At 43.1% G+C, this 26,471-nt stretch overlaps 1 protein-coding gene across 7 annotated transcripts in view; it reads left to right on the forward strand.

Annotated features, from left to right (window-relative positions):
• The window catches only part of sytl5 (synaptotagmin-like 5), a 322,939-nt gene that overhangs the window by 684 nt on the left and 295,784 nt on the right, over positions 1-26,471 (forward strand). The window contains exon 1 of one of the 7 annotated variants that reach the window (XM_070893409.1): positions 9,699-9,802. The exons of the other annotated variants lie outside the window; for them this stretch is intronic. The gene's annotated coding sequence lies outside the window, so the exon portion shown is untranslated. Of the gene's footprint in view, positions 1-9,698; positions 9,803-26,471 lie in introns of those variants that run through there. 7 annotated transcript variants of the gene reach the window in all.

Consider the following 26,471-nt stretch of genomic DNA (forward strand, 5'->3'; position numbering starts at 1 on the left):
CTTGATACCAACCAATAACTCTAAATAAATCACAAAACAAAATTCAGAAGTCGCTAAAGGATCTGTAACCAGCCAGAACCCTTGCTGTCTCTGTACGGTGAGGGAGTATTGATGCTTCACCACTGGCGAATTGACACCGCTCTCGCTGCAGGTGCTCAGTGAGTTTTCCTGCTATAGTTTTTCTTGCTGCTGTTTATAAGTGCATCTGTTGTAGTTAGTGTTAGCTTCGATGTTATTTTCATTAAAAGCACGAACCGCACTGAAATAAGAGTTTAACTATTTAGCCTTAAATAACCTATTTAGGGAATACAAGCAGAAAAAGCTGGAAATAAACAGTTAAGTACCCTAATATCTGTAAAAAGACGACATGTTGATGTTTCTGGGTGCAGAACCTTGGTTAGAACACCCCAATGGTCTTTTGTCTTTCTAGATGTTGATGGATTATAGTGTACTTTCAGCATTTTTATTTTAGATTTCCAGCTTTTGCAGTTTTTAAAATCTAATCCCCTCCCTGCATTATGTGCAACGAAATAGTAAAAGTGTTCTTTTGTTACATGTAGCACACAGGAAATCTTCCATAGATTTAGCTCCAAAAATGCGTCGTTTATCCAACTACTGCACAAAGCTGTATATATCATACTAGGTACAACATGTGGTTGTAGCAAGTACAGGTGTCTTGGGGGCACTGATCCTAGTAGTTACTGAGAGCATAATGAAGTAATGTTTGCTGGGGTGCTAATGGGCAAGTCAACAGTTTCCCAGCAGATGGTGGCTATCTCTACATTTGGACTTCTGCATACAAGGCAGAGAGTTTTAGATTCTTGGGAGTGAAATTCACATAGAGCAGAAATAGAGGCTGAAGTTTCACTGCTAGTATTCCCTATGGATTTCTCAGATTGATAAAATATGTTGAGGTCCAGCTTCAGTAATTGTTGTTTTTCTGGCACAAACAGCTTAATCTTCAGTGCCAGTTCAATTTAAATCATTTAAACTGCCTAAAATCTAATAGACAATTCCATGATCCTGTGCTCCCATTAAAGAGTCGCACTTGCAGGATATGTGGATTGGAGAATCAAGCCTATAATGTAGCCCTATTTCTCACATGCAGTCACTACTTTCTTGCTGAGAATGTGGGATTGTTGAACTATCCCTACAGCCCACACCTTTCATGCCAGTTTTAATGAGAAAATAGTCCAGTGGGATATAAGTTTATTTAAAAATAGAAAAAGAACTGGGGAGATACGACAAGGGTACATAATCTTAAAATTTGAGTTAAATCATTCAGGAATGAAATCAGGAAGCACTTTTTCACAGTAGTGGACATCTGGAATTCTATCCCCAAAAGGTTATGGATGTTAGATCAATTTAAATTTTCAAGACTGAGATTTATAGATTTTTGTTGGGTAAGGGTATTGAGGGACATGGAACAAGGGCAGATAAATGGAGTTGAGGTACATGGAGGAGCAGCCATGGTCTACTTGAATGGGGGAACAGGCTCGAGGGGCTGAAAGGCCTATTCCTGTTCCTTTGAGACAGCACATTAGTCAGCATCTGAAAGAAATGGGATAGGTCAACATTAACTGGGTGAACCAGTTTTAAAGCTGCACCTGGGGGGTTTACACCAACGATACCAAATTTATCTGTGAAAATGCAAATCCAATACCAGAAATCTCAATCTCTATCTCTGATCAATTTTACTTGCATACTTTTATCTTGAACAAATTCAATCTAAGAATGTAATTATTATAAAGGTAAATGCAATGTCAGGCTTAAGTATCTGGTGCTGGATTAATTCACCTACTTGCCAACTAAACTGTTGATTCATTAATCAGACACACATCTCCATGTTTACTGAAACACACATCTCCCAAATCAATTATCCATTAACATTTTTAATATAGTGTTACCTGAGAGGGAATTTGTTCTAGTATTAAAAGGTTGTGTTCTTTACTGCCGCCTTTGGAAAATACAGATGGTGGCTCCTGTGTAATAGCAATTGCGTGGACTATCCTATCTTGGAACAAATCTATACCAGGGAAAATGAAGCCACCTAAGAATGTTGAGTGAAAAGTAATTCTCTTGGTAAATAGAAGCAAAGAACTTCCATTTTATATAGCGCCTTTCACCTCCTTAGAATGTCAAAGTATTTCAGTCAATATTGTACTTTAAGTGTGTCGCTGTTGTCACATAGGTAAACATGGCAGCTAATTTGCACACAGTATGGTCCCACAACCAGCAATGAAATAAATGACCAGTTAATTTTTGATTGGTGTTGGTTGAGGGATACTGGACTGGGGTTTAAACTCATTACCAACTGACTCCAAGGCAAGGGTGCTACAACTGAGCCATGGCAGAATACTGAGTTTACTGCTTCATTCAATGGCCCATCATTTGCTGTCCAAAATAATAGCAAGGCTAATAGCATTCGTCTTTGCTTGTGTGCAGATGTTACAGCATCTTCAAGTGAGGGCAGATGCATGGTTAAATGTGGAAATCTAAAAGTTGCTATCCAAGATGTGCTGCTCCGTTAGCTTCACGAAAACGGAATCTCGCTGTCTGGCTCGCTATTGAAATGCATTGGACGGCATGAAGGTGCTATACTTGTGTGGTAAATACAAACTAAACGCCACAGAAAGTTGAATCTTGTCCATTTCAGTCTAAGTGCCCTTTTAACGACATGATAACAGTTAATTAACTATTACAAGTGTGGAGTTTCATTCCTTCAGGTTTTAATTGTTAAAGATATTATAACATTTAATTTTTCCTTTTTCTCTTTTCAATCGCTCTCAATCCAATTTTTCTTTCTCTTTTTTTATTTCTCTCTCAGTACCAGATTTGGCATTGAATTCACCCACTCTAATTTACACTTCCTCTCAGTCCTTGCGTGTTATTTTCACAATCCTTAAATCTGATTGCTTCAGCAGATACACAGTTGCTTGACCGGTTCCCTCTCATCTCAGGTGCCCTTGCTGTGACGTTCAGCTCGCACTTTCAGCAACTTGCTATGCAAAAATGTAAACGTGCAAAGGCAAGACTAACTAATGGCAGACGTTGTTGGATGCCCTGGTCACAGCAAATTAGAGCATATCTTTTCTTTTTAATAAAGGACTTTTTTTCTTGTTAATTTCCTGCCTTTCTTCGCCTGAGAGCATTGACATCTTGTTAGGCTCCAGTTCTGTGGCCTCCAGCACTTTGCCTAAGTGATAATCATTCATGTGAGACTTAATAATGAATCATCATCATAGGCAGTCCCTCGAAACGAGGATGACTTGCTTCCACGCCAAAAAAATGAGTTCACAGGTGTTTCGAATGAAGAACCCGAACTACATCCTCGAAGGTGGAAGGTGCCTGGGCATGGATTTTTTTTTTTCAACATGTGGTGGCCGTTGCACACCAGCCACCACACGGGCTTGACAGAGCTAGGTCTTGGTCCAGTGGCAAGGATTCCCAAGACAACTGGAGACCAGCTCTGCTGCACGGACCTAGTGCGCGCACACATCGCAGTATGCACTGGCCCTTGCTGCTCCTGGGCCCAAACTCGCACCTCCTCTGGGCCCCGATCACGTCCGTCCACAATCTCTCTCAGCTCCTTCACCCCGACCTTGCTGCTCCTGCTGTATCTGCTCACGCTCAAATCACCGACCTAGACCTTGATGATGTCCCTCTTCGCTGCCCTCGCCCTATCGTCGAATAACAAAAATTGACAGGGTATCTCACCATGGTGGCATCGCAACCAAGCCTTGGCTCATTTGACACAATTAGTTTTAAGCCCTATTTAAAGGGTTAAACTTTTATGATGTAGGCTGTCACACCCGTGCACTAATTAGTAAATGCAAACTGCAGCACTTTTTTAAGTACTACCATTTTATTTCACAGTCTATAGTTGACATACATCTTAACTATCTGTTAAAGGTAATGTCGGTGGATTAATTGAATAAAATGCATAGAATTTCCCCAGTCACCAGCAGATAATTTGCATATAGTAATGACTTAATGATTGTTTCTTCTCTTGTCTGACTTTTGCGTATAAAAAAATAAATTGACTAGTAACATTTGCAATGACAGCCTGTACTGTCATAAAAACAGAACATCACTAACAACAGAATAAAGCTGCTACATAAAATAAAACCAACGATTGTTGAAGATTGTAATATATGAAGTAGCAATTGCATGCTGCAGTCAAATTTTCACTATACTGCTTATTTATATCATACCTCTTTGATTATGATACTGTTTATAATCACTTTTGGGTATTTGTTACCCGTTATATAATTAAGGAATCTTGCTAAGTAAACAAGCTCTGAACATATGGTCTAATTTAAAGGACAGCTAATTAGCACTTGTTGCATTTCACTTATAAATCACATGGGTGAAGCTGACTTATAGCCCGCGATTTTAACTGCCCCCACCTGGTGGGGGAGTGCAGGGAAGCAGTTAAAATAATGCGTGTCACTTACTTCCTTAATCAAAGAGGTATGGTATAAATAAGCAGTGTAGTGAAAATTTGACTGCAGCATGCAATTGCTACTTCATATATTACAATCTTCAACAATCGTTGGTTTTATTTTATGTAGCAGCTTTATTCTGTTGTTAGTGATGTTCTGTTTTTATGACCGTACAGGCTGTCATTGCAAATGTTACTAGTCAATTTATTTTTTTCCCACCGTGTCCTGATATTAACCTGCTCTTTTGAGCAGGTCACCTGCAGAAAGGAAGCAGGGTCCTACTTTAAAAATGCAGCTTGGGTCCAATGATGTCATTGGGACCCAATCTGCAATTTCAACCTGAGGCCTGAGTGGGGGAGGGACAGTGTTGGCTCCCCCATCACGCAAACCTGTCCGGAGTCAGATCCTGGGCCAAAACAGGCACAGAAAATGTTTTATTCTAGGCTTCCTTGTGGGCCTGGAGGGGCAGGAGTGGTCCTTTGCGACTCTCAAAAAAGCCTTGGGCCTCCCTTACACCGGCCTTCTCATCAGCCATCCCATCAGAGGGAGGCAGCAAGCATGGGCTAGAGCAACAGTTTGATGAATGTGTGCCATTAGCATTAAGTTCTACAGGGCCTCCACATCCCCAAACTAGCTGGGTTCGTCACGCATTGCCAGGCTCCCCTGCACCCAGCTCGTTCCCCCCGCCCCACCCCCCCCATCCATGAAAAATCAAGATCATAAAGTCCTTGTCTCCACGACAAACATGTTTTATTGTTGGAGTTTTGCAGCACATGTCAAAGAATCATAGGAAGAACAGGTGTATAGCCAGGTTTGAAAACAAACAGGGGACCTTTGTCAGTTTAAAAACAAATTATTGTTGATAAACAAGGAAAACAGGCTATGCTCTTTAGGGCAAATGCACTAATAGATGATATTTAGGATCCAATCAGTTGGAATGTAGTCTTTCGCTGTCTTGTAGTTTCCTACGTTCTTGTGTCATGTTCTAATGTCAGATGTGAGTGCATTACGTTCCATAGTGCTGTATACTGTTTGGAATTTCATTCATCAGTCTCGCTTTATAGAATGTTAGTTTGAATCTTATTTTCAATGAATACAATTATAGAGTACCCATTTTTTTGAATTTTGCTGGATCTGTTTGATTATTTAAAAAAAAATAATTTTCAATTGAAATTTGATTGCCAGTTTGCAAAGTTTCTATGATTTTTATACCAGTTATTTTCAAATATCTTTACACTGCTGATATTGAAGTTAAATGTTAATGGGCACAAGAACAATGCTTATGATACTCCTGCCAGCAGAGAAGATGAAAAGACGATTTTTAAAATAATATTGTAATACAATTTCTTCTGTAATCTGAGGCAATTGGTAGATGTATCGTTGGTGGAAATGTTGTTGGCCCAACAGTATTTGTTCCTCATGGATCCTATGGCACTATTCAAAGAAAAGCAGGAGATTTTTCCCGTATGTCCAGATTGTCTGGTTGTTAATGTCTCATTACTGTTTGTGTTGCCCTGTTGTATGCAAATTTATTGCCTAAATTACAACACTTCAAAAATTACTTAATTGGTTGTAAGGCGCTTTGGGGCCTCCTGAGGTTGTAAAGACAAATTATAAATGCAAGTTCATAAATGAAAGTTCTTAAGTGAGCTGGAACATGCTGTTCATTGTTGTACATTTAAAGCCAGTCCAGAGATGTTTGTAAATGAGATTTGTACTCCTCCGAACTAGTTCATTGTAGAACCGTGAAATTGTGAATCTTTGTGCCAAGGTTCCTATATTTACTGTGTTCGCAGTACTCCAGAACCATAACTAGCATGGGTTTGATTCACAATCAGCTAGCACCAACAGCAAAGAAGGAATTAAGCAGGCTCTGACGTTTCTAGGCAGCTGATGAGAGAGGAATTCCAGTTATGCCATGGGTGTGTCTTTCCTTGTGCAGGTGACCACCTGGTAAAGGTACAGATTAACTCTGCTCTCTGCAATGTTACAGATTTGTTACAATGAAGATCAAGCAGGAAAGAATGTTGTACAAATAATCTAAGTCACACAGTGCTGCATTAACATCAGGTTTTCCACCTCCGTAACATCGCCCGTCTCCACCCTTGTCTGAGCTCATCCGCTACGGAAGCCTTCATCCATGCTTTGTTAACTCTAGACTTGACTATTCCAATGTACTCCTGGTTGGCCTCCCACATTCTAGACTACGTAAACTAGAGTTGATCCAAAACTCGGCTGCCTGTATCCTAACTCGCACCAAGTCCTGTTCACCCATCATCCCTGTGCTTGCTTACGGTTAAGCAATGCCTCAATTTCAAAACTCTCATCCTTATTTTCAAATCCTTCCATGGCCTCGCCCCTCCCTATCTCTGTAATCTATTCCAGCTGATTACCGCAACTCATCAACATGTTAAGAAGGCCCCAACACCCCAACTGCTGCATTAGGCAGGCTCCATAGGAGCATTGCTAATATCGACCCTATTTGGTGCCCAATCTGCAAATCTCCCCCTCTTTGTTCTTCAAAGAGTTTCATGCATCTTTTCCATCCCCCTGAGTGGGGGAGACAGTGTTTGAGTTTAACATCTCATCTGAAGGACAGCAGCTCCAACAACATTGCACTCTGCCCATACTGCACTAAAGTGTCTGCTTAGATTATGTGCTCAAGTCTTGGAGTGGGCCTTGAACCAATGGTGAGAGTGTTATCAACTCAGCCAAGCTGATACTTAATGAAAATATAACACATCTCTTAATAAATGATAGCTACTCAAATATTATGGGCAGTGAACTGTGCCTTTTTGAATAGGCAATTTGAATCATTTGCATACAGCATCGAAATAGATAGCATGATTCAGAGCTGTATGGATGAGTATAAGAGGTACTCCTAATCGGAGAAAGTTCTGTAGTGGAAATATTAGCCTTTAAGGAATCTATTTACATTGAGTGCTGTAGATCCTTTAGAGAACTATCAAGTTAGACAGTTGAGAACTTAGTTTAGAAGAGCACTGCTGATGCTGAAACACTAGCCGACAGCTTACATTTCCAGAGCAGTTCTTGAGAATAGAGAACTATTTCAAGAGTGTTTTGCAGGATGACGGACAAAGAATGTACACCAAACATTTAAAAGAAGAGAGCAGATTGATGCAGTGGAATTGTTGAAGGAGGGGAGTTCGATAGTACGGGACAAAGTGGCTGAAGAAGCAGTTACTGATGGTGGGGTAGAGGAAACAGTGAACAAGTAGTAAGGTACTGTTGGAAGAGCAGAGGTTGCATGCAGCGGTCCATACTGGAGGGGATCATGTGAGGTCAGATGGGATGCAACAATAGATTGATTTGAAGGCAAGAATAAATATCTTGTCAACTTGCTAGCACAAGTAGAATAGGAGCAGGGCACCTGCAGTGCGCTGCACCTATCCAGATCCAGGAGCCCAGCTATTTCCTATCCTAGGCCATTAGCTTGCCCTGGTAGTGCCCTCCTCCGCTGGCCTGCCCCCAGCTGTGCCATGCACCATCACAGCTGAAGGCCTTTAAGATCAGGGTCTTCTGGCTGCTGAAGGACTCCATCCTGCTTCAACCCATCTGCTGCTGTGACCATCGTCTATGCTTTTGTCACCTACAGGCATGACTATTTCAACGAGGGCCTCCATAAACTTATTGTCTAAAACTCTGCTGCGCGTATCCAATCACGTGCCAAGTCCCACTCACCCCTGGGCTCGCTGACGTACATTGGCTTCTCGTCCTCATATGCCTCAAATTTAAAATCCTTATCCTCGTGTTTAAATCCCTTCATCGCATTGCTCCTCCCTATCTCTATAACCTTCTCCAACCTTAAATTCCTCTGAGAACTCTGTTCCTTCAACTCTGGCCTCTTCTACATCCCTCCCCCCACAATTATTATTTTATTAGAAAAAAAATAAAGTTCCAATCCCAACCCCATGATCAGCTTGTGACACAATGCCAATGCAGGATTTTTTTGTAGTCTGCTAATAACCAAACCTAAATCACAGCCAATTACAAAATAAATTCAGTGCTGTGATAACATTTATAGACCCACCTCAAATTCTTTACAATATAATATAAATCATATGATCAGCTCTCTGAATGTTAACAGTAAATGGTACTTGGACATTCAAAGATTGAAATATTGCTTTGTGACAGCTACAATAAGTGATCTAGCTGGAAAATGTGCAACATCATCATCCAATAGTTTCCAGTAATATAATTACATTTGAGTTTCTGACAACACAAAAGCAATTACTGCATACATGATAATGTTTCGAAGATAGCAAATGGCTTTTAAAATTGAATTTGGTAGAATGTATATTCACACCTCAACAGTAGAGATGGGGGTACCATTAAATTAATGACTTAATTTAACTGTCCCTGTCAGTAGTTGATTGCACTGAACAAATCTTCAAAATGTAATCAGCATCTACAACACCAGCAATAGACAAATAATTGTCTTAACTTTTGGCTGTCCTGGGGAAATTGATTAAAGAAGATGGGATTGAAGAGAGTTAATGTTGTTACATACTTGGCTTTGTCATTCTCATTTGTAATATTCATTTACTTGGCTGGTGGAGTTATTTACTATATGACCAAGAATAAAAATACCTGCAGTAATGACAGCAAAAAGTACAATGACATTCGCACTAATTCAAAATTTTTCACAATATGGTATCCTAACAGATGACTTTAAACATGTGCCCAAAATGAGCATGAAGTCAGCCGAGCTGTGTCCATCAGAGGCCTTTCAACAAGAGGCCCGAACCATTGTTGGGTTTAGGCTTCATTAGAATATAAAAATGTTCCAGGGCTTTTTTTTTTGGAGCAGCCTCCAACAGTCCCATTGAGAACCACTGGTTCTGCAACCAGCGCAGGCCCTGATTTGCATATGCCTGTTTAAAGTGGGAGTGCTGGTGCCAATTTACAGGCACATTAGGGAGCTGCTGTTTTCCTGTCACTTAACTGCTGGATACCTTGTAAACTGGCTTGGGTGGTGGTTGAAAAATTGGCCCCTGGAGCTTTGACACTATTGCACTAAAAGCAGTGAGAAATTTCACACTTCTTTGAAATTTGCTTGTTGTTCTTCAACTCCCTCAGCCAAAGTTGAAGAATATGTATTGCTACTTTTTCCTTGCAGTGCTGTGCACAACAGAAGCTCCCACTTTGATTGCAGCACTTTGAGGTCCTTCTAGCAACCAAGAATCAACTGAAGAGCTGTGCCTCAACGCTGTGTTAAATACAAAAGGGTGCCAATGGAGAATGAAGCTGCCTGCTTTTCTTGTTGGCAGGCTGAATGGATTAGTTTACTCAATCGGACCCTTGTTTCCCTGTACAGATCTTCCTTAGCCAATGGGGTGTGTATGATGCAAAGTTCTGAATAATTCATTTGACGATAACTGCTTGAGTGACCTTAATTTGCGGTGTTCCTGTGCTAAGAAATGGAGTGGATTTCATACCACTAAGATCCTTATAAAGGCACCACATATAATGTAGATAAACAGGTGCGAATGGCTGAAGGGCTTTCTCGTGTCACATAATTTTTACATTGGGGCAGAAATCGCGGTCTTTATGGGTGCATACGATGTGAGCATGCACCCGTAGAGGCCCAGAAAGTGCCGGTTCTCGGAGCGCGATGTGCATGCACTGAAATCCGGCACTTGCGAATTGTCAACATTTCTTTTGACAGTTCCACTGCATCCCCGGGAAAAGGGCCTTTGTGGGCGGAGATTTGGGCTATTTGCCCAGCAAATGTCCTTCAAACTCTTATGCCTGGTAAAAGCGTAAGGCCCGCTTCTTACCAGGATGGAAAAATAAAATGTTACCAATTTTTATATTAAAAGCCCTGTCCATTCGGGTAAGTTTATTTTTACGCCTATTAGAGCATATTTTAAAAAAAAATTCCAAAAATTAAATTTGTCAAACATTTAATTAAATTCAATTTCAATTAATTTTAAATGTGAATTTTTTTTCGTTATTTAAAATGTTTGTGTTTTTTGGGGTATCCCCATTCACAGAAATGGTGATCTCCGTACAAATGTAACTCACCATTACTGTGAATGGGGATACACCATTTTCATTGGTTGGTCCGGCCCACGTGATCCCAGGCTGCACATACGCTCCTGGAATATATGGGCCCCTACACACAGCTGCAAATGGAGGCCTCGTAGCACAAGTGTTCGTTCCTCCGAAACCACCAGGTACTTTCGTAAGTATTTTTGTCGTCGCAATTTTTGACCCTACGTGTGAAGCAACAATATACATTTTTTTTAATACTGTGAACAATGGGAATGTGGAAGGAGCAACACTAATAAAGAAAATCTTATCCATCACCATATGGAATTATTATTAATTCACTTTCGAAGGAGTTCCATTGGATACTTGTGAATTAAAACTGATAACACATCAAGGGTACAATATCTTTAAAATATTCACAAGGTGCTAAATAACAGAACTTATCCTTTTATAATAGCCTTCTAATGGCCCTGCACATCACCGTGCTTGTGAGCTGTATTTAATATCGGTGGTATTTCCATTGCATCAGAGCAAAATGAATTGGTTAATCTTCAAATTTAGGAAACGCCAAAGAAAAATTAGATGTAATAAATTGTCTATTCACTTGACTGCTTAGCTAATCTTTCAATGCATGATGATATCTCTGACCCAGCTTACAGTTAAGTGAGTCTATGTTCCTCAGTAGCAGTAAAGCTCTGGGTGACAGCAATACAGAAGCAGTGCTTCTGCAAATATGGCTGTTAGCCATGGTATAATGTCAGGGCAATTGCGGTAAGATTGTTTTACTGAATGTGTTTATTTGAGCTGAGAGACGCCCAGCAGTGCAATCATACATTTTAGCCCTACCAGGCTTGGATGTTGTTTGTAGATTGCTTTTTCAGCAACTGTCTTTTTTTTTACTGCTTACACCTCTGCATTAAAGAATTTTCAGGGCAGCAGCTACTTGTCGATGCTCAAGGATGAACATCAGTGCCGCTATCGGCTCCTCTCTGTTCTACTCCCGCTTCCCTTATATTCACGGTAGTTCACAATTTTTCTGAGATAAGAAAAGTCCATGGAATGTTTTCCCCAGTCTTGCACTGTATTGGTGAAGGAATATTGGGTATAAGTTATGACCACCGGCCTTTCACGCTGCACTTTCACAGGACTATATTCAGGATTGTTTGAGTTGCCAGTTGTTGAGACTGTCAGTCAACTTATCCTAGTTTTCCAGGTTGGCATGTATATAAAACTCCATCATCATCATGGGCAGTCCCTCGAAATCAAGGAAGTCTTCTCCGGTTCTCAGGTGGCTGTACACTCCAATGAGGGAATTACAGTTTCTTTAACAGGTGGGGCAGACAGTGGTTAAAGGAAAGGGTGGGTGGGGAGCCTGATTTGCCACATGCTCCTTCCGCTGTCCGCTTTATTTCTCTATGCTCTTGGCGACGAGGCTCGCGGTGCTCAGCACCCTCCTGGATGCTCTTCCTCCACTTTGGGCGGCCTTGGGCCAGGGATTCCTAGGTGCTGCTGGGGATGTTACACTTTATCAAGGAAGCTTTGAGGGTGTCCTTGAAGCATTTCCTCTGCCCACCTGGGGCTCGCTTGCTATGTAGGAGTTCCGAGTAGAGCACTTGCTTAGGGAGTCTTGTGTCGGGCATGCAGACGATGTGGCCCACCCAATGGTGCTGGTCGAGTGTGGTCAGTGCTTCAATGCTGGGGATGTTGGCCTGATCAAGAACACTGATGTTGGTGCGTCTATCCTCCTAGTGGACTTGCAAGATCTTACGGAGGCAGTGCTGGTGGTACTGCTCCAGCACTTTGAGGTGTCTGCATATAGTCCACGTCTCTGAGCCATATAGGAGGGCAGGTATCATTACTGCCCTGCAGACCAAAAGCTTGGTGCCAGATTTGAGGTCCTGGTCTTCAAACACAATCTTCCTCAGGTGATCGAAGGCTGTGCTGAGTAGACTCCTGAGGTATGGAAAATGGTCCACGTTGTCCAAGGCCAGCCATGGATTTTGATGACCGGGGGGCAGTGCTGTGTGGTGGGGTCAAGTTGTTGGAGGACCGTTGTCTTATGGATGTTGAGCGTAAGGCCCATGATTTCATACGCCTCAGTGAAGGTGTTGACGATGGTTTGGAATTCGGCCCGTGTGTGTGCAGATGCAAACGTCATCCACGTTCTGTAGTTCGATGACCGAGGATGGGATGATCTTTGATCTAGCCTGGAGGCGACCTAGATTGAACAGGTTCCCATTGGTTCTATAGTTTAGTTCCAATCCAGCGGGGAGCTTGTTGATGGTGAGATGGAGCATTGAAGCAAGGAAGATCGAGAAGAGCGTTGGTGTGATGATACAGTCCTGCTTAATCCCGATCCGGATGTGGATTGGGTCTGTGGTGGATCCGTTGGTCAGGATCACTGTTTGCATGTTGTGGAGCAGGCGGAGGATGGTGACAAACTTTTGGGGGCAGCCGAAACAGAGGAGGACGCTCCATTGTCCCTCAAAGTTGACCGTGTCAAAGGCCTTTGTAAGGTCAAAGAAGGCCATGTACAAGGGTTGGTGCTGTTCGCTCCATCCAATATATAAAACTAGTGAGTTACTGATTATGGGTATGGTAGATTAGTGGTAATGTTACTGAATTAATAATGCAGAGGCCTGTACTAATGATCTGGAGACATGAGTTCAAATATCACTACGGTAGCTGTGGAATTTAAATCCGATTTAAATAAATCTGGAACTAAAAAGCTAGTATCAGTAATGGTAACCATGAAACTACCAGATTGTCATAAAAACCCATCTGGTTCATTAATGTCCTGTTTAGGGAAGGAAATCTGCTGTCCTTACCCGGTCTGGCCTATATGTGACTCCAGACCCACAGCAATGTGATTGACTCTGAACTGCCCTCTGAAACAGCCTTGCAAGCTATTCAGTTGTTCATGGGCAATTAGGGATGGGCAATAAATGCTGGCCTTGTCAACGAATAATTTTTTTAAAAAAAGGTCTGTCATTGTTGGTACTGATGGAAGCAGTTACATGTGATAAATTAAGAGTAGCACACCACACTAAAGCACAATGGCGCAATATTAAAGAACACTGGCTCAAGTGAGGTTTTTTTTTCTTGGTGTGTTGGTACTACTGAAGTCTTCACTGTAGGGATGTCCTGGAGGATATGGGGTGATATTCTTCAAAGGTGGAAGCGAAAAATGAGCAATATCAAATCGGCAGCTTGTTTTACATTCTGCCTCATTTTGTGCTACTACCCAGGACAATTTTCACTATCCCTTTCAAAATTAAGATCATTGTTTTTGTTGTTGTGGCTCTGAATGTAGGGCCTATTTGAATTGGTTATTTCAGGTGTCCTGTTAAATTGGCAGTATGATTGCACAGCATTTTCGGTAGCACGTGACTTTAAGGCAACACAATGGTTAAGCTCCTATATTTTATATATATATATAATATATATGGAGATAAAATAAACTAGGAAATACCATATGCTATATTATTCAGCCCATGGTAAAAAAAAAAATCAGTTCTCCTACAGTCAAAGTGCCCAGATCTGTGTGGTTTGCTTCACCCTTTCAGAGAGCAGCTCTTGATATTTCCTGATTCTTATTTCAGCTACAGCCTTTCATACTAACCGTACGCACAGGCTGGAACTACACCCCTTTAATCCAGAAAAAAATGTTGACATAAAAGGTCACACCAGTGTAAAATTTGCATCTGCCAATTTTATAGCATTCACACATGGGTGCATTAGCAATGTCTAGGTTCCCAGGTGACACAACCCTGTGTGTAGTTACTGATTATTCACCAGATTTTATATTTTGGTGAGTCTGACAAATTGCTGCATTTGTTTTGAATAAAAAGATTTTGCATTCTTCAGTTGTCTTTATTTGTGGAAGAAACCTTAAGGTCATGGCTTATTATCCTGACAATAGGTTGGCATAAAGACAACAAATAATAAGTATAGGTGAGGAATTTCTCTGGTTTCTAGAGATTCATGCAGTAATTTGATAATAATTGATCCACTTTTTGAAAAGCTAACTCATGATACTTTGAAAGTTATCTATATAGTATTGGACTTAATTAGCGGCATTTATTTGCAATGTTCATAGGGGACTTATTCTGAACAGTTCCTAATTAGGGCAACGGTTTCTCCAGAAAAGTAATTGGATCTTAAGTAAATTCTTTGTCACAGCCCCCTATTCATTATTCTCTCTCTCCTTGTTCCATAGAGGGGTGAAGTTCTGCCTAGAGTGGAGTGTTTAATCAATGTTGCTGATTATTTAATCAGTTGGTGACTGTGATTAACTGTTGTGGGAAGGATCCCTTGCCTTCTAACATAAGCCACTGCCTGTCTAGTTCTGGAGCAGTACCACAATCTGTCATGAGCAAGTGATTCTTTGAGTTGAAGATGTGTCACCAAAACAGAGCTTTAATCAAAATTTGAGTTGAACTCTAAAATTTGAAACCGGAACATAACTGAGAGACATCAACTGTACCAAGAAAGGCAAGCCAGATCTTCTTGCACTACTGGATATGATGTTCACCCTCGTATCTGAGGCACAGTCAAGAAATTTTTAAAAATGTGATTAATACTGGGAAAGGTAGGGAGGGAGTTTTTTTTTTAAATAACTCTGCCTAGAATTTAGATAATTTTTACCAATATCTTTTAATATTTAAGTTGGTGACCGTTTCTGATGCAGCAACATCTCTAAACTCTGTGGCTATGATCTCTCCAACCGTGGCGAGTCCAGGGCGGCGGGTGGCGAAGCCGCTCCTGGCTTCAGCCCACGCTGTGAAGAATCTTCCATTGATGAGGCTTGTTAATCCCGTCCTGCGAGGTTCCTGGCCATTAAAGGAAGCGGGTCGATGACATCATTTGATGACGTGTCATCAGCCGGTTTCCTTAAAGGGACCATGACCACATTTATTTTGACAGTTGTGCTGTCCGTATTCTGCAGCATATACTGACGAGCAGTGCACGGCTGCACCGAGGCTCTCCCATGACTCCCTCCAGATACTTAGAGGGAGTCACAGCACGCAGGGAGGATCTCTTCCCTTCCAATAGATGAAAGAGACCTCCCCAGGACACCAATGCAGTGTGGTAGCACTTTGCACAGGAGGGCACAAGCAGGGCTGTCATCAGGAAGACCGGACTGCAGTGGCGCAAACCTTTCAATGATCTCAGTAGATCATGAAACATTAATGCAAAGCCACACTCAACCTCAACCTGCTGTGCCTCTCATCACATCCCCATCACTCTGCCTTCCTTACCCTACTTCTGCACATCCTTACTCACATCAACTGACCTTGCACCTCTACCCATCCCTCTCTATCTACATTATCACTTCCCCATTTCACTAGCCACACCTCACACTCGCCCTCATCCTTGTCCAATCAGACCAACTAACAACACACAGTGGTAGCCACTTGGGTCTTTTAGCCAATGTTCACGTAAAGTTTCTGCTTGTGTGTTGTCAAACATTGAAATATTTATCTTGGACAGATTTGTGGGCACCTTTGCAAGTGGCTTAATAAGTTGTAGTAAATGGTGAGACACAAGTGTACCCCCACAATGGTGGTGTGTGTGAAAGGAATGGCTTGGGCATTGCAGAGATGCTTTATGGAGCTGGTATGGGGTGGTGTCAACCTGGCGCTTGATGTGACAGCCAGGGTGTACAGTGTCAAATGAAATAAATGTGGCCATGGTGAGGCCATCCCTGGCGTCGCAGGCAGCAAAGTGGTCAGGTGCTGATGCCCTGTGTACTGTGCAGCATCAGGTGATTATGGAGAATTTTGGTAATGATGCTGGTGTGTTTAGTGATGGCGTTGGGGCTGATTGTGGTGGGATTCAAAGGACCAAGGTGAGATTTTTTGAAAAGCACCGATGCTTTTAGAATAGATGGCAAGTGAGGCTGAGATGACATAAGTGCCTTGTCAGTGGTGACAGTGAATGGAAAGTTCACTGCAAACACTTCCAAAGTGCAGATAGCTCAAGTGTGTCTTCAAAATCCTGAAGCCTTCAGTCCCTGAGATTGGCAAGTGAACAGCTGTGAAATGGTAGCTTTTATACCACTTCTGCAGTTGTCAACTAGCCAGTGTAATGGAGAGTCATTGAGAACTCAACACACTTACCTGACCTGAAGCCCGAGCGATGGGAAGCTGTTGGAAAAACTTGGAAAAATGGTAAGTACCCAGTAAAATTATTTTAAATACCTCTAGACTACCTCTTAATGATAATTGGCTGGCCCGCCGCTTGGTGTCAGGTGTGTGAACCGCAGCCAGACCTGGCACTTTGGAAACTGACGAGGCGGGTTCATAGCGGGATCCTGCCCCACTGTCAATCACAGTCATTTTGACAGCGGGTCGCCTCCAATCCTGCACTCGCAGGGCTGGTAAGATTTCGGCCTGAGTCTGATTCTTCCAAAGATACACAATGTTGCTTGTAGCATTATTTTAGAAATGTAAATGTAACTTAAGGCCAATACTATCTAATGTGCCAGAGTTTTAGAAGATCAGGCACTGGCATCAGAAAGTCTTCTTGCTTAAAGTTTAATATAACTGAGCCTGATCATTGTGTAATTAGCTGTGGCCCCTTCAACCTCATACTATTTAAAAAATCGTGCACGAAATCACAAATATTTAACTTCCCATATGTGTCAGACTCTCAGCTGACCAAAGGGGAAAAAATATGGTGAAACACCAATAGAAAATTGTGATTCCGCCATTCACAACCCATCTAGACTCATCTTTTGTTAATTTGTCCCATTACCATCTTATTTTTGCCCATCATCCTGTTTGTCTTTTAATCTCTTCTGCTTTCCACCCTATCAGACCTTCCCTTTTGTTCTTTCCTTCCCTCCCCCCTCCCCCTTTCCCTGCCCTTCCTTAAGAACCTGTTACATTTCTAACTTTTGCCAGTTCTGACGAAGGGTCACAGACCTGAAATGTTAACTCTGTTACTCTCCAGTTACTGCCTGACCTGCTGATTTCCAGCATTTTCTGTTTTTATTTCACATTCCAGCATCTGCAGTATTTTGCTTTTGTCCCTTTTTAGAAATGTTTGATTATGTATCTCCGATTGGCAATTCAGTCCAGCTCTAATGATTATTACATTATGATTAACAGTGAAGTAAGGAAGGAGTGTAGGTGGTTGTTCAGGTGCTAGTTTGAGAAAAGAATGGAGCTAGTATGTGATGTAAACCGAGGAAAGGAAAACATTATTGAGGTTGGAATGAAAACGAGGTGTCTTGATGTATCCTTGTGATTGTATGGTGAAGGATGTGATGAGGGCAGGTCACATGGTGAGTGCTGCAGGAAGGGTTGAGAGGTGGTGAGAGACAACGAGGTGTACTCACCCTTGCTACACTTCAGGTCATTGATCCTCTTTCTACAGTGAACCCAGGTCCTTGGTGTGATGCTACTGGCACTGACTCAGCCATCTCTATCCAGGCCAGCTTGACCGTGATCTTGATGATACTCCTGCAGGTGCTGAGGAACAGTATTTCCCTCCTGTCAAAGATGCATCAGTGGGGGTGGCGGAGGGAGCCCTTCGACTCATCTCTGTGACTCATCTCGGCAGCCAACAAGTCAACCAGAGTTGTGTGAAAAACAGGCTGTTGATGCAACCGTACGAGGTGCTTCTCTGCTTTGAGAGTGTCGGGGAATGTGCCAGAATTTGCGTGGCCCACCTTATAAATATTAAATGAAGCCTAGGAGTTAAAATGGCCACTACCTCATGTAGAAAGTGTCATGGGGGCTTGCTGTCCGCCGTGCCTCGGCACACATGAACGTCGCCTTGAGTTAAAATCAAGCCTTTAATTTCTGTACCAAATGCTCATCACATTTAAAAAGTACTTGGATAAGCACTTGAAGTGCCATAACCTACAGGGCTACAGTCCAAGAGTTGGAATGTGGGATTAGGCTGGATAGTTCATTTTTGGTCTGCATAGACATGATGGGTTGAACGGCTGCCTTCTGTGCCATAAATATCTATGATTCAGTTTTGGATGAGCTAAAGTTGGGGGTGGAGGATGGGAGGACAGCCAGGAGAACATTGTTGAATCCAGAGTTGACCAAGGCATTGATCTCAGGAGCATATGAATTGAAGCAGTCTTTGTGATGGAGAGCATATGGGGTTGGAAGCTCATTTTGGGTGAACAGGGCACTGGTGAAGCCTGAGACAGTTGCTGGGTAGGGGGCTGGAGTGGTAGCATGTTTGTGGAAGGGGGAGAGACAGAAGACAATTTAGTTAGAGGAAATTGTTGCTTATCGAAGACTGAATGTTGGATAAGAGGTCTGACAGCTGATTCTGGGGCCAAAATTCACTGTCCCTGAAGGGACGGCTACCGCGGGGTTTGGCCGGCCGGTCGGCCGCCGCAGTCGGGTACTTTTCCCTCCCCAAGCCATATTCAGCTCTGGAAGGGGATTTGAGCGGTGTTCACTTCCGCCGGAAACAGTGGGATGAAGCCAAAGCAAAGGATGATTTTCTGCAGTGAGGTAACCAGCGGACGGGCCACTGGAAAACAGGCACCACAACAATTTTCAACTATAAAAAGGTAGGACTTCGTCAGGCAGTGCTCCCGCAAGGTATTCGAGTCGGTGCTTGAACGCGGTACCGCGAGAGTTTTGCCGAGATCGGGGTCCCGTGCCAAGAAAATAGTTTCATTAAGTTTTCATTTGAATTTGAAGTGCAATACGTTGTATTAATTGTTTTGGCTTCATTAAACCTGCTGAGTGTTGCTCAGAGGTTTTGACAGACTTTTGTAGAACTTTCATTTCTGACTGTTTAGTGGAGGCCTGTAGGCCTCATTGTGTGCTGCAGAGATTTGCTTGGCAGGCTTTACCCTGAGGATGGGAGGGCAACATCTCAGAAACCTGGTGAGAAGCAGGGCGGCACGCACGACAAGGCGCCACCGTCAGCACCGTGCAAGGGAGGCAGCAGCCATGGCTGCACAACCAAGAGAAGGGCGTACAAATGTGTGCAGACCCACAGCTAGAGAGGGTGGCCAGGAGGGTGAGGGATGCTGGGAGAGGGGCCTTTCCAGCAAGTGCCTCCACAGGAGCCTGAGAAGGAGGAGAACAACCAGGGAGATGGCCAGCAGGCAACTGCCAGGGGAGGTGGCCAATGCAGACAAGGGGGAAGGAGGCCATACCCTCAAAGGGTCTACAGACCTCAGTTCTCCTTCCTCCAGTTCATTAATGAGCAATGCCTGTGAAGGCTACGATTTTGGACAGAAGTACTGATGAAGCTCTGCACTGTCCTAAGAGAAGATCTGCAACCTCAAACATGCCTCAGGATCACGCTCACCGTGGAGACCAAGATCACCATCACCGTGAATTTTTATGCGACGGAGTCTTTCCAGTCTGCCACTGCAGACATTGGCAACATCTCCCAATTCTCGGCACATTGGTGCATCCGGCAGGTCACAGATGCACTGTACAGGAGAAGGGTCCAGTACATCTCCTTCCCGATGACGAGGGACAAACAGATGGCGTGGCAGACCGGATTTGCCCGAGTGGCAGGCTTCCCGAGGGTGCAGGGTGCCATTGATTGTACACTTGTTGGGCTGAGGGCGCCACATCATCACCCCGAGATCTTTGTGAACCACAAAGGCTTCCACTCGCTGAACGTGCAGCTCGTGTGTGACCACCAGTGTCGGATCCTGGCAATTGATGCGAAGTACCCAGGTAGCAGCCATGATTCATTCATTCTGTGCCAGACCAGTGTGCCCGCCGTCTTCACTGGCCCGAATCAGGATTGCGGTTGGCTGCTTAGGGACAAGGGATATCCCCTGTCCACTTGAATGCTCACTCTATTGCAGATCTCCAGGATAGTACCAGAGCATGCATACAATGCCGCTCATTGTGCCACCAGGTGCATTATTGAGCAGCGCATAGGCATCCTTAAGCAAGGGTTCTGGTGCCTGGACCGCTCTGATGGCACCTTGCAGTACTCTCTTCAATGGATCTCCATAATCGTCGTGGTCTGCTGCCTGCTGCATGCTGCACAACCTGGCCATCATGAGGGGACAGCCGCTGGAGGTCGAGCCAGCAGCACCACCTGAGGAGGAGGAGGAGGAACCCCATCGCCCCAGAGCTAGGAGGCGGCGTCCCATCGTAACCCTGGAAGGGAGGTGCAGCTGCGTCTCATAGCTGCTCGCTTCAGATAATCCCATTCACAAATGACCCTTCAGCTCCCACTTTCAATGACCATCGCAATGAGTGCCGTAACGCAGAATTGCCCACTCCCAGATGAAACACCTCGTCAGATATATGTGCCAAAAATAAAGATTTATACAATTATCCAAATCATTGCAAAAACAGAACATAAAGAACTATATAATCATTTTTTACTCCTGTGCATCTCACTATAACACCTATTATGCATGACTATCCTAACACTACGCCCAAGTGTCATCCCTGTGGCTACATCATGGGTCCAGGAAGGCTGCTGTGATTGTTTGGGACCTACAGCTGTCCTTCTAGGACGCCCTGGAACACCTCTGGGCCTAGGTCAGATGCAGACAGGCCAGCACCCTCCTGGGAGGATGCGTCCTCACATATGGAGGTGCCTGACACTCCCCTGCAATCTCCCTCCATGCATTATGTACTGAAGGTCTGCCAGGTCTTCCTACATCAGGAAACCGTATTCTTCTTCTGTCCTCCACACCATCCATCAGTGTGTCTAGCTCCATATCAATAAACCATACCAATAAATCTCCTTGCACCTCTTATACCAGCCATCCTTCCAAACTCCTTTCCCACTCCCCCCTCAGGGCCTTGTTGCAAACCCTGGCCTTTAAAATTAAGACAGCCACACTGCTGAAAAATCCACTTTGGAAGGGTTCATTAGCACTGGAACCCATTTGATCACTTTTAGAGCTGAATATGGGGTGGCCCAGCCACGAAAAAGTTTTGGCACCAATGGCTACAAAACGGGGGGAGCACCAGCTTTCCAGCGGTACTGAATTTCGGGCCCTCTATGTCTGCCATAAGGTAGCATGTAAATGAAGAACAGGAAGGAACCAAGTATGGATCCTTGGGGGATTTCAGAGGTGAAAGTGCAGGGGTGAGAAGACAACCTATTGGTAGAGATCCTCTGGCCATAATTGGATAGTTATGAGTGGAACAAAGTGAGGGCAATCCCATCAAGCTGGGCTTTGGCGGAGAGGCATTAGAGGGAGGATAATGTGGTTGCCATGTCAAAGGCTGCAGGGATAGATGAGGTACAATGCACCATGGCCAGAGAATATCATTCCAAACTTTGATTTAGGGTTGTTTCAGTAAGGAAGGGGTGAAAACATGATTGGTAAGATTCAAGCAGGGAGCTATTGGCTTCTTTGTCTTTTGTTTGCTTTATAATTTCAACTTTTAAAAAAATCTGCCGGTTATCAAAGATAGAGAGTACTATTGGATTATTCCAGTTGCTAAAAGCCATTAACGAAAAGGTCAGTCTGTTTGTTGTCTAGGGTGTGTTGCTAAAAATGTAACTGAATATCAAGATTAATGATGACACTCACAAAAGCTCGAAGAGTTGGGAATCGAGTTGAGTGATTAAAAATTTGATAGGATGAAGGGCAGTAAAGACCCAAAAGCATAATGGGGAGGTTAGAAAAATTTAGAGAGCGGTTAGAGTTTTGTTGTCTGTGCCACAAATGGTTGTTGAAGCAGAGTTCATATATTTTAAATGGGAATTTTGAAAAAGAGAAACGTTGGCGTATGGGGGAGTGAGCTGGAGAGTAGGATTAGATAAGATGACTCATGGACACCGGCACAGACTTGAGAGAGCAACTGACTGGTTTCTGTGCTGTAACATTCTATAAGTTGAAATGGTTAAAAGCACGGAGCACTAATAAACTTAACTGCTGCTTGTACAACTAGAACCACCCAACCCATGAATCCAATGGCTTGCTATTACCAAATGAGTCATCGGTTGATGATGGAATCCAAAGTTCTTTTTCTGACTCACTGGAGTGGAATAGCTGCAGTCAGGGCTGAGACTGTTGGACTGGTTTTGCCTGTTCTTTGATTGAAAGGTTAGCTGCCAAAACTGTTTAAGGCAGAAATAAATTGTCTTTACAGAAACCTAACATAAGAAATAGGAACAGGAGTAGGCCATATGGCCCATCGAGCCTGCTCTGCCATTCAATAAGATCATGGCCGATCTGATCATGGACTCAGCTCAACTCCCCATAACCCCTTATCCCCTTATAGTTTGAATAAGACAGAAATAGACAGTTTCTTAAATGTCCCAGCTTCCACAGCTCTCTGAGGCAGCGAATTCCACAGATTTACAACCCTCAGAGAGAAGACATTTCTCCTCATCTCTGTTTTAAATGGGCAGCACCCTATTCTAAGATCATGCCCTCTAGTTCTAGTCTTCCCCCATAAGTGGAAACATCTTCTCTGCATCCACCTTGTCAAGCCCCCTCATAATCTTATACATTTCGATAAGATCACCTCTCATTCTTCTGAATTCCAATGAGTAGATGCCCAACCTACTCAACCTTTCCTCATAAGTCAACCCCCTCATCCCTGGAATCAACCTAGTGAAACTTCTCTGAACTGCCTCCAAAGCAAGTATATCCTTTCGTAACTATGGAAACCAAAACTGCACACAGTATTCCAGGTGTGGCCTCACCAATACCTTGTATAGCTGTAGTAAAACTTCCCTGCTTTTATACTCCATCCCCTTTGCAATAAAGGCCAAGATACCATTGGCTGCCTTCATCACTTGCTGTACCTGCATACTATCCTTTTGCGTTCCATGCACAAGTACCCCCAGGTCCTGCTGTACTGCGGCACTTTGCAATCTTTCTCCATTTAAATAATAACTTGCTCTTTGATTTTTTTTCTGCCGAAGTGCATGACCTCACACTTTCCAATATTATACTCCATCTGCCAAATTTTTGCCCACTCACTTAGCCTGTCTATGTCCTTTTGTAGATTTTTTTTGTGTCCTCCTCACACATTGCTTTTCCTCCCATCTTTGTATCATCAGCAAACTTGGCTATGTTACACTCAGTGCCTTCTTCCAAGTCGTTAATATAGATTGTAAATAGTTGGGGTCCCAGCACTGATCCCTGCGGTACCCCACTAGTTACTGGTTGCCAACCAGAGAATGAATCATTTATCCCGACTCTCTGTTTTCTGTTAGTTAGCCAATCCTCTATCCATGCTAATATATTACCCCCAACCCTGTGAACTTTTATCTTCTGCAGTAACCTTTTATGTGGCACTTTGTCAAATGCTTTCTGAAAGTCCAAATACAACACATCTACTGGTTCCCCTTGATCCACCCTGTTCATTACATCCTCAAAGAATTCCAGTAAATTTGTCAAACAGGACTTCCCCTTCATTAATCCATGCTGACTCTGCCTGACCGAATTTTGCTTTTCCAAATGTCCAGCTACTGCTTCTTTAATAATGGATTCCAACATTTTCCCAACCACAGATGTTAGGCTAACTAATCTATAGTTTCCTGTTTTTGTCTGCCTCTTTTTTTTAAATAGGGGTGTTACATTTGCAGTTTTCTAATTTGCTGGGACCTCCCCGGAATCCAGGGGATTTTGGTAAATTACATCCGATGTCGTGGTGAACAGCCAGTTGTCGTGGTGCACATTGGTACCAACGACATAGGTAAAAAAAGGGATGAGGTCCTACGAGAAGAATTTAAGGAGCTAGGAGCTAAATTAAAATGTAGGACCTCAAAAGTAGTAATCTTGGTATTGCTACCAGTGCCACGTGCTAGTCAGAGTAGGAATCGCAGGATAGCTCAGATGAATGTGTGGCTTGAGCAGTGATGCAGCAGGGAGGAATTCAAATTCCTGGTGCATTGGAACCGGTTCTGGGGGAGGTGGGACCAGTACAAACCGGATGGTCTGCACCTAGGCAGGACCGGAACCAATGTCCGAGGGGGAGTGTTTGCTAGTGCTGTTGGAGAGGAGTTAAACTAATATGGCAGGGGGATGGGAACCAATCCAGTGAGACAGAGGGAAACAAAAAGGAGACAAAAGCAAAAGACAGAAAGGAGATGAGGAAAAGTGGAGGGCAGAGAAACCCAGGCAAAAAACAAAAAGGGCCAAAGTACAGCAAAATTCTAAAGTGTCAAAGTGTAATAAAAAGGCAAGCATGAAAGCTCGGTGCCTCAATGCAAGGAGTATTCAGAACACAGGAGAGGGCTCTGAGCTAGTTGGAATGGGTGAGAGCTCAGATGAACAGGATCCCAAGAAAGAATGCAAAAGGCAGGAGGCAACAGAACAGAATAGCACTGGGATAAGTGTAAATCACAAGGTGATAGGAAGGGACAATATGTATGAATATAAAGGGGCTGCAGGAGGGGTCAAAACTAAAAATCATGGTTTAAAAACTAGTATTAAAACACTCGACCTAAACGCACGCAGCATTCGAAATAAAGTAAATGAGTTGACGGCACAAATCATTACAAATGAGTATGATTTGGTGGCCATTACAGAAACGTGGTTGCAGGGTTGCCAAGACTGTGAATTAAACATACATGGGTATCTGACAATTCAGAAAGATAGACAAGAAGGGAAAGGAGGTAGGGTAGCTCTGTTAATAAAGGATGATATCAGGGCAGTTGTGAGAGACGATATTGGCTCTAATGCACAAAATGTTGAATCATTGTGGGTGGAGATTAGAGATAGTAAGGGGAAAAAGTCACTGGTGGACGTAGTTTATAGGCCCCCAAATAATAACTTCACGGTGGGGCGGGCAATAATCAAGGGAATAATGGAGGCATGTGCAAAAGGAATGGCAGTAATCGTGGGGGATTTTAACCTACATATCGATTGGTCAAATCAAATCACATGGGGTAGCCTGGAGGAGGAATTCATAGAATGCATACGGGATTGTTTCCTAGAACAGTATGTTACAGAACCTACAAGGGAGCAAGTGATCTTAGATCTGGTCCTGTGTAATGAGACAGGAAAAATAAACGATCTCCTCGTAAAAGATCCTCTCGGAATGAGTGATCACAGTATGGTTGAATTTGTAATACAGATTGAGCGTGAGGAAGTAGTGTCTCAAACGAGCGTACTATGCTTAAACAAAGGGGACTACAGTGGGATGAGGGCAGAGTTGGCTAAAGTAAACTGGAAACACAGACTAAACAGTGGCACAATTGAGGAACAGTGGAGGACTTTTAAGGAGCTCTTTCATAGTGCTCAACAAAAATATATTCCAGTGAAAAAGAAGGGCGGTAAGAGAAGGGATAACCAGCCGTGGATAACCAAGGAAATAAAGGAGAGTATCAAATTAAAAACCAATGCGTATAAGGTGGCCAAGGTTAGTGGGAAACTAGAAGATTGGGAAAATTTTAAACGACAGCAAAGAATGACTAAGAAAGCAATAAAGAAAGGAAAGATAGATTACGAAAGTAAACTTGCGCAAAACATAAAAACAGATAGTAAAAGCTTTTACAGATATATAAAACGGAAAAGAGTGACTAAAGTAAATGTTGGTCCCTTTAAAAGATGAGAAGGGGGATTTAATAATGTGAAATGTGGAAATGGCTGAGACCTTAAACAATTATTTTGCTTCAGTCTTCACAGTGGAAGACACAAAAACCATGCCAAAAATTGCTGGTCACAGGAATGTGGGAAGGGAGGACCTTGAGACAATCACTATCATTAGGCGGGTAGTGCTGGACAGGCTAATGGGACTCAAGGTAGACAAGTTCCCTGGTCCTGATGAAATGCATCCCAGGGTATTAAAAGAGATGGCGGAAGTTATAGCAGATGCATTTGTTATAATATTCCAAAATTCTCTGGACTCTGGGGAGGTACCAGCGGATTGGAAAGCAGCTAATGTAACGCCTCTGTTTTTAAAAAAAAAAGGGGGCAGACAAAAGGCAGGTAACTATAGGCTGGTTAGTTTAACATCTGTAGTGGGGAAAATGCTTGAAGCTATCATTAAGGAAGAAATAGCGAGACATCTAGATAGGAATAGTGCAATCAAGCAGACGCAACATGGATTCATGAAGGGGAAATCATGTTTAACT

The sequence above is a fragment of the Pristiophorus japonicus genome, chromosome 11 (assembly GCF_044704955.1).
Source record: "Pristiophorus japonicus isolate sPriJap1 chromosome 11, sPriJap1.hap1, whole genome shotgun sequence".
Taxonomy (NCBI): Eukaryota; Metazoa; Chordata; class Chondrichthyes; family Pristiophoridae; genus Pristiophorus; species Pristiophorus japonicus.